Source organism: Notamacropus eugenii, chromosome 2, assembly GCF_028372415.1.
Source record: "Notamacropus eugenii isolate mMacEug1 chromosome 2, mMacEug1.pri_v2, whole genome shotgun sequence".
Classification (NCBI taxonomy): Eukaryota; Metazoa; Chordata; class Mammalia; order Diprotodontia; family Macropodidae; genus Notamacropus; species Notamacropus eugenii.
In genome coordinates, this window is record NC_092873.1 from 423,959,842 (window position 1) to 423,968,083 (window position 8,242).

The window sequence follows — 8,242 nt, forward strand, 5'->3', positions numbered from 1 at the left end:
AGACTTCTAGATGAGGTGAATGTTTTAGACATGGTATGCCTAGATTTCCAATTAGCGTTTGACAAAAATCTTATGTGATATTTTGGTGGACAAGGTAAAAAGATGAAAGCAATAGGAAATTAGGATTTTGTGGATTCAAAACTGGTTAAATAATTGGAACCAAGAAGTATAACATATTGGACTGGAAGTAAGTCTCAAGTGGAGTAACCCAAAGATCGATCTTTGGCCATGTTCTATTTGCCATTTCTTTCAAACTTACATGAAAATATTCAAATGTATATCTGATTTCATTAGTTCAAAAATTTCTTCCAATCATGTGAATCACAACTTACTCACACCTGTGCATCCTGTGCGACATTTGACCATATACTTTCGTAAGTTCACTCCTCAGACTCACTTGATATGTGGGGGAGTTTCTGGGCCTTCTCCTGATGATTTGAAGCTACTTGTGGAGAAAATTTAATGTAATCTACTTGAATTTCCCACATGTGTTCTCCTCAATGGCATTCTACAAACACATCTGGGGCTATGATCTTAGGTGCCAGGAGTGGTAGTTACACTATCCTGAATGATGGAAACAGTTTATTATAAAGTAATCTGTATAGACCTTTCCTATTTTTCTTCTCTGTGTTGTAATTCCATATGAGTTCTCAAGAGTCCTTAGCATGACTTTGCTTGGTTGGATCAGTTGCCAAATTTGCTTTAAACTGATTTACCCTCCACTACTTCTTTCTGGTTTATGAGATGATAGTGTTCATAATAATTCATCAGCCTTCTTCATAAGATTTTATAAGGGAGTATATGTCTACTCGTGTTACCTTTGGCAGCTACTCTCTTTCTAGACAAGTAAGTCAAATGCTTGCTGAATAAGATTGTGAAAGTCAATGTATTAAATTCATAGGTGACACAAAGGAGATGGAGAGGAACTTGTAGAAAGATATACCTCAATCATTGTTGGATGATAGAATTAGGATCTATAAAGATGTCAATGGAATGGAGAGACAACATTTTTTAAAAAATGAAACTGAACAGGAAAAAGTGGAATGTTCTACACTTGGGTTAAGAAGAATAAACTCCATGACTATAGGAATAGGGAAGGCATGACTAGACAGCCATGATCCAGAAATATCTAGTAAGCTCAATGTGAATCGCTAGTGTGACATGGCAACCATATTGCTATATTGATATTAAGCATGGTGTCCAGAAGAAAGGAAATGATTGTCTTGGCATATTCTACCTTGGTCAGACTACATTTTAAATATTTGCTCAATTCTAGACATGACAATTAGGAAAATCATTGACACACTGATGTTGCATCCAGAGGAATGGCACCAGGATGGTAAGAAGAATGTGGCTAGACCATCTAAGGATCCATCTCTTGGAGGACAGAAGACTTAGTGGTGACATAATAATATTCTTTAAGTATGATATTAAGGCTATATGAAAGAATTAGACTTGTTCTATTTGTCTATAGATTGTCTACTGTGAGCAATGGGTAGAAGTTTCAGAGAGGAAGATTCCAGTTTACAATAAGGACAAATTTTCCAATCATTAGGACTGTACAAAAGTGGAATAAAATGCCTTGATAAGCAATAAATTCCTTCTCTACTGGAGGTCCAGCAGGGATTAGATAACTACTTATCAAGGAGAGGATTCTTGTTCAGGTATAACTGACCTAATTGGTCTAAGGTATCATGTGGGCTAAATCAGATGAAAATGTAATTGCAAATATTTAACAAAACAAATAGAAATACAACAAAACACAGATAATGTTAATATGTGGTTTTCTAAGTCAATATGTAGCAAGTCAGGATACTTATGTACAATTTGCTTGAATTTTTAGATGACCTTGGACATCCTTTATAACTCTGATATTTTGGGATTCTGAAACACTTCCATAGCTATTTAGCTTCTTTCCCAGAATGTAAACATGTTCATATTTTTAGTCTTATGAGCCCATTTGCTTTTATATACATTTGGTGATGAAACTCAAGGGTGTCTGTATGTTATATGTGCATATGGTGTGTGTGTGTATTTGTGGGGGAAGAGAAAGAAAAAGAGACAGACTTTTTTGCTCTAAAATATACGTATCAATAGGGCATTATGTTTCCATTTACTATTTATTTGTATATTTATAAATAGGAAACATTTATTAAACACCTATAATGTATTAGATGCTAGAGATAAAAGGATAAGAATGACATTGTGCCTGCTCTCAAGTAATTTACGTTCTTCTACTAGAGCTGTTGTTCTTAAAGCGTGATTTGGGTATCCCTGGGTGTCTTCCAGACATTTTCAGAGGGTTGGTGGGGTAAAAATCTATTTTTATAAAATTAAAGCATTTAAATTTATAATTTGGTAAATAGTATATATATATACCCCATTTAGAGAAAGTTCTTTGGGATAGGGTCTTCAATAATTTTTAAGAATGTAAATGGTCTCTGAGATCAAAAAGAGAGAGAACCTCTGTGCTAGAGGGATCTAACTTTCCTGCAGCTAAGGAGAGTTCTAGACAAAGGGCTGAAGGAAAATTTGATGCAGGACAGAACACTTTCAGAAGGGGGAATCAGGCAATGCTTAAGGGAGGGAATGGCATCTGAACTGAGCATTTAAGAAAAGAAGTAGACTGAAAAGTAGAGATGAAAAGGGAGAACATTTCAGACAAGGAAACCAAGACATGGAAAACTGTGTACAAGGTGCAGCTTGTTCGTTGGAACACGAAGTGTGAAAGGGAGAATTATGTGAAATAAGGCTGGATAGATAGATTCAAGCTAGATTATGAGGGCCTGAGATGACAGGCTGAAAAGTCTTTTTTTTTTTTAATCCTGAGACTATTAGGGAGTCCCTAAAGTTTGGAGGGCAGGGGAGAGATATGTCAGACCTGTGTCTTGGAAAGATTATCATGTCAATCTTGGAGAGAGGTGATTGGATCTGGAGGAGACTTGAGATTGATAGGCTTTTTAGGAAGGTATTTAAATAGGCCAAATGAAAGTTGATGAAAGTCTGAACTGACTTGGATGGCAAGAAGAAAGGTAGAGAGGAAGATGTGGGAGTTGTGGATACAGAATTGACAGATTTTGGCAAATGATTGGATGTGAGGGATGAGAGAGAGCAAAGATCCAAAAATGACTCCAAAGCAAGCTACAATAATAATCATCTTGAATGATCATATTGACTCTGTGTGTTCATCCTTCATTGCCAAAGAAGACCATACCATCAGAGAAATAATGACATGACTTGCACTTGACTTTGTTTTGAGTGAGGGAGGGCTGTGCCTCACCAGCCTTACTTCTCCTCCAGAGCCATCTGAATCCAGTGACCAGATATTCATCAGGAGGACTGGAGATGACTCAGGATGAGGCAACTGGGGTTAAGTGACTTGCTCGAGGTCACACAGCTAGTGAGTGTCAAGTGTCTGAGGTGAGATTTGAACTCAGGTCCTCCTGACTCCTGCACTGGTGCTCTATCCACTGCACCACCTTCTGCCCTTGGCTAGGGATACAAAAACAAGAAAAGAAGATACTCCCTGCTCTCAAAGACAAAAACAAAGGGAATCTAGGAAAGCCAGTGGAGAGATGGAGCAGACTGTAGTGTGAACAGAAAGTCAAGTGATCCTAACCAGGGCCCCTTATCTAGTGACTGAGCTGGCATGGAACATTAGAAAGAGCTCAGAACTAGTCAGGTTCTTGCTCTGCCATGAACTAAGCTGTGAACAAGTACTCCTTCAAACTGTAGCTTCCTCATTTGTCAGCTGAAGGAATTGAGCTAGGTGATCTCTAGGCTCTAAAATCAGATTCTACATTTTGACATGGAGAGATTTTTAAGTCTGAATGATTAAGGATAGTGGGACCTCTAATAAAATCATTCAATGGATACTTCATTATTAAATGGCATCACAGTATGAGCAAATAAAGAAAATAAAGACAAATGGGGAAGGAGCAAAGGAGAGATGGGAGGCAATGGAAGGAAAACATCTCCTAACTCTTGATTAAAGGGCCAGATAGTGTCAAGTTCTTTGGACTATTATTCATGGAATTAATCCTGTTAAAATCTATCATCAACATTTAAGATATTTTTTGCTTTACCATAAACCAAATCAAAATGGGAGGATAGGGACAGGTTGATCATCTTTAAAAGTTACTGAAAATTAAATGTCCAAATAAAGGGCAAATATATCCTGTAAAGGTATTTATCATAGAAAGTAGTAAGGACTGTGTCTTCCTATCCCCTCCTTTTCTTTATACCTTATTCATTCATTTAACATTTATTAAGGGTCATCATGTGCAGTGAACTGTGCTAAGCATAGGGGAGATATGAAGATAAACAGAACTGTTACTAGCAGTTTTGAAGCTCAGGGCAAGTAGCTCAAAATGTGCCCTCAGATCTACTTTGTAATTCATGGTAGTAAATAATACAAGAAGCAATTAAGACAAATTCATTTGAGCACTAGGGGGAATTAGTTGTCACAATGACTTCCGCAATGTTGAAGGAGTTTTTATTTTCGCTTTTGCACCCCCTGAATGTTGGTGCTTTGGGACAAAGCTTCATTTGCCCTGCCCTAGTTATGGCTTGGAAAATAAGTAAACCCTGTCTTTGTCCTCAAGGAACTTATCAGCTAGTAGGGGAGATATGACGTATATAAATAACCATAACACAAAATCGAATATAAATGCTTTAGAGGAGTGCAAAGTATCGTTTGATCAGATGAGAAATTTCCATGTCTTAAAATTTGCATTCATTCTTTATGCTCCAAACCTAATAACCTTCAAAGAGGGGTAGCACCTGTTCAGCCTAACACACCCTTTCTGACAAGTTATTGGAAATATACAGCTGTAACTTAAAAAGAAAATGTTTCCAAAATAAACCCTGTGCTCACAGCAACACATGTGGACCCACACACATTCTCAAAGGTTAAGCTTCCTCTGTCCTCCAGTGTCTGTGTTATGTTCTAATAGCCTCCATCACATGCTCCCCAGACTCCTTCCCCTCTTCTGGCTAATCTGATCAAGCTTTCTCAGGCCCCCATTGCCATTCTGCCTCTATTCAGAGATTTGAACGCCCACTGCCTCCTCTCTCCCCTGCTTGGAACCGGCAACCTCCCGTTAGGGCTCTGTCTGCCAGTGCAATACTGTACTTCATTAGGCAGCTCTAGTTAATGGTTTCCACAAAAGCTATCATTTTAGCCCAACTGCCTTGACTAAATTAAAATTTCCAATCTCTGTTTTAGTGTTCTGCAACTGATGTATACACAAGCAAAACTGGTCAACATCTGCCAGTGGGTTGGCCAAAAGTTCTGTAAAGATGTACTTCACATTTTTGAAGCATGTGCAAAGTAACAGCGCCCTTATCCTCCCGAGGGCTCTCAGGATTTTACTTCACCATTTGTTCAAACACACTTTAGCCGCGTAGAAGCCATCCAGTTGATTCTCCCCTCGGTTGCTGTTTTATCGGTAGTGTCATTTTGAGTAATTGGGGTATGGTAGCTGATCAACTTACAGGTTTCTCATTGGCAGAAAGGGACTGTGTTGGCACCAAGAAAGAATATGATGGGTCCTCTCGGTGCACAAGCAAGTGTCCCTCTCTTGCAGTTGGCTACCCAAGGCCATTAGAAAATAAGCTTAATAAAGCCATGAAGTGTATACCTCTTCACTCTTCCCAGGCCAGGGGGAGGCACCTATAGAAGAGGCATTTTGAACCAACGTGGAAAGATGGTCAATGTACGTATTTAGGCAGTGATCTGTGAAAGTTTTTGAATTAGTTTTTAAAGCTTTGTTAAGACCAGAACGCACAGATGTTGAAAACAAGTTCAGATGTAGCGACAGATGGTATTTGATTATGAAGCAGACTGTTCATATAATACAAAGATGCTGCTTCTGCCATACACAAGTAACTGCAGAGAGTGCAGTAGAAATTTTGGAAGGCAGGCCGTTCGAGAGGGTCTTTGTGCAGCAATAACTTTGCCATTTTCCAGCAGTGCGAGAATTGGGATAATTTTCTTCTCATCTTTTCCATCACTGCCATCTCCCTGTTCTTCCATACCCCCTCCCCCTCTCTTCGTCCTTTCTCAAACTCCTCACCCCCGACAGGGACTCGTCTTATGGGACTACTGGAGCTTTCGCAAAGGTAGAAGTAGAACCCAACAGCTTAGGTTTTTCATTTATTGAGTAGTTTCATTAGAAGGTGTTTCCATACCTGGAGTTAGTGAAAAACACATTGGGCTAGAATGATTTCTAAGGTTCTTTCTAGCTCTGAGATCCTAAAATATTTACTAACAGTGAGTGACTCTAAAGGAAAGATTCCCCCATCATTTACATGGAGCTTTTCCTGAGGCTTTTGAGAATTGAGAATATAGTCTTGACTGCCACTAACTTGTAATGTGACTATTCCTCTGGACCTTAGTTTTCTCATCTGTGAAATGGGAGTGATATTTACCCAAACTAATTCATGTCATTATCATGAGGATCAAATGAAACTATTGGGGTTGAGTTCAAGCCAATTTGACAGATGTTTATTGAGCACCTAGTATCTGTAGCCAGGCCCAGTGCTAGGTTCTGGGTATACAATGACAAAAAGGAAACACTATTCTCAAAGGAGTATGAAGAAATTGGCAAATCAGAGAGCTGAGTGATATTCTAGTAAAAAAAAAAAAAAGAGGCCAGAAGATGCCAAAGGTATCTGGTCCCTTAACTCCTTGTCTAGAGTTCTCTTCCTCTATAATATACCACTTTATAAAATATTTCAGAAAATACATGTGTAAAATTGGGGAATATTGTTATAATCATTTTTTTACTAAATTGATCGCTGTTCAATCATTTTTCAGTCATGTCTCCTTTTGGGGTTTTCTTGGCAAAGATTCTGGAGTGTCTGCTATTTCCTTCTCCATTCATCTTATAGAAATGGAAACTGAGGCAAACAAGGTAAAGTGATTTTCCTAGGGTCACACATCTAATAAGTGTCTGAAGTCAGGAAGATGAATTTTCCTCGTTCCAGGCCCAGCATTCTGTCCACTAAACCATCTAGTTGCTTGCACCCCTTTTAAAATTAAATAGCTTTATCATTTTCATTTCCATCTACACATAAGAATAGGAGGGTATAGGGATTCTGTACCAAAAAAAGGAAAAAAAATCCCAACTCACTGTGGGTATTTCTCTACATGCTGGAAATAAGACATAGAACTGGAAGGGACTTAAAGGGCATCCCATCTACATTAGGAAACTGAGGTTTAGAGAGAGCATATTATTTGTCCGTGCTTATACAGCTGAGTCAGTATCTGTGACAGAATTATAAATTTATGTCTTCCTGACTTAGGCTCCCTCCACATATAAGGTCCTCCCTCTCCAGGGGGCTCATCATATCAGTGACAGGTAATACAGATGCTCTATCAATATAGCCTATATATGAGTGTGTACTGTAAATAGATGCATTTTTATGTACACATATACACATACATATATGTCACTATGTTAGAATTCCCAAACTCTAGGGATTAATTGTCCTCAACCTTCCTGTAGTTGAGATTTACTTGTTTTTCACCATAAAAAACAAATTAGGAGGCCAGGATGAGTATTCAAAACTTATGAATGTGTCTATTCTTTCTCCTACATCTCTCCATTCTATAAAGAACCATCTTCTTATTCCCACTTTAGGGGTGGAAGGAATGGATGGTAGTCTCAGAGAATGGGAGAAAAACAGAGAAAGGGCAGAAGTGTTTAGGACTACCCCTAGCAAATCAGTTCTCTCAGTGGTCAGTGAAGATTCCCCAGAGCTCCCCCAAGGCTCTTGGTTGGGAAAGTCTTGCTATGAACCAAATGATATTCACTTCTCTGTTTGGCATGTAAGGCCCTTCCTAACCTGGCTCCAACTTACCTTTGCAGCTGTATCCTGTATTGCTAGGGTTCAACCAAACTGGTCTTCTTGCTGGTTCTCCCTTCCAACACTCCGTTTCTGTCTATATGACTTAACATAGGCTGTCCCCAATGCTAGGAAAGCCCTCTCTTCTTATCTATGTTATTGAGAATTCTTCAAAGCTCCACTTGCATGCTCCCTCCTACATGAGGGCCTTTTTGATCCCCTAGCTCAGAGTGCTCCTCCACCCCAGTTACCTTGTTCTTAACCTTTATATATTTATTTGATGTATATTAATATGTACACATTATCTCTCCTATGTAATGGGGCTCCTTGAAGGGAGGTACTATTTCATTTTCCACTTCCTTTCCCCAGGACCTACTGTGTGGCAGAGACT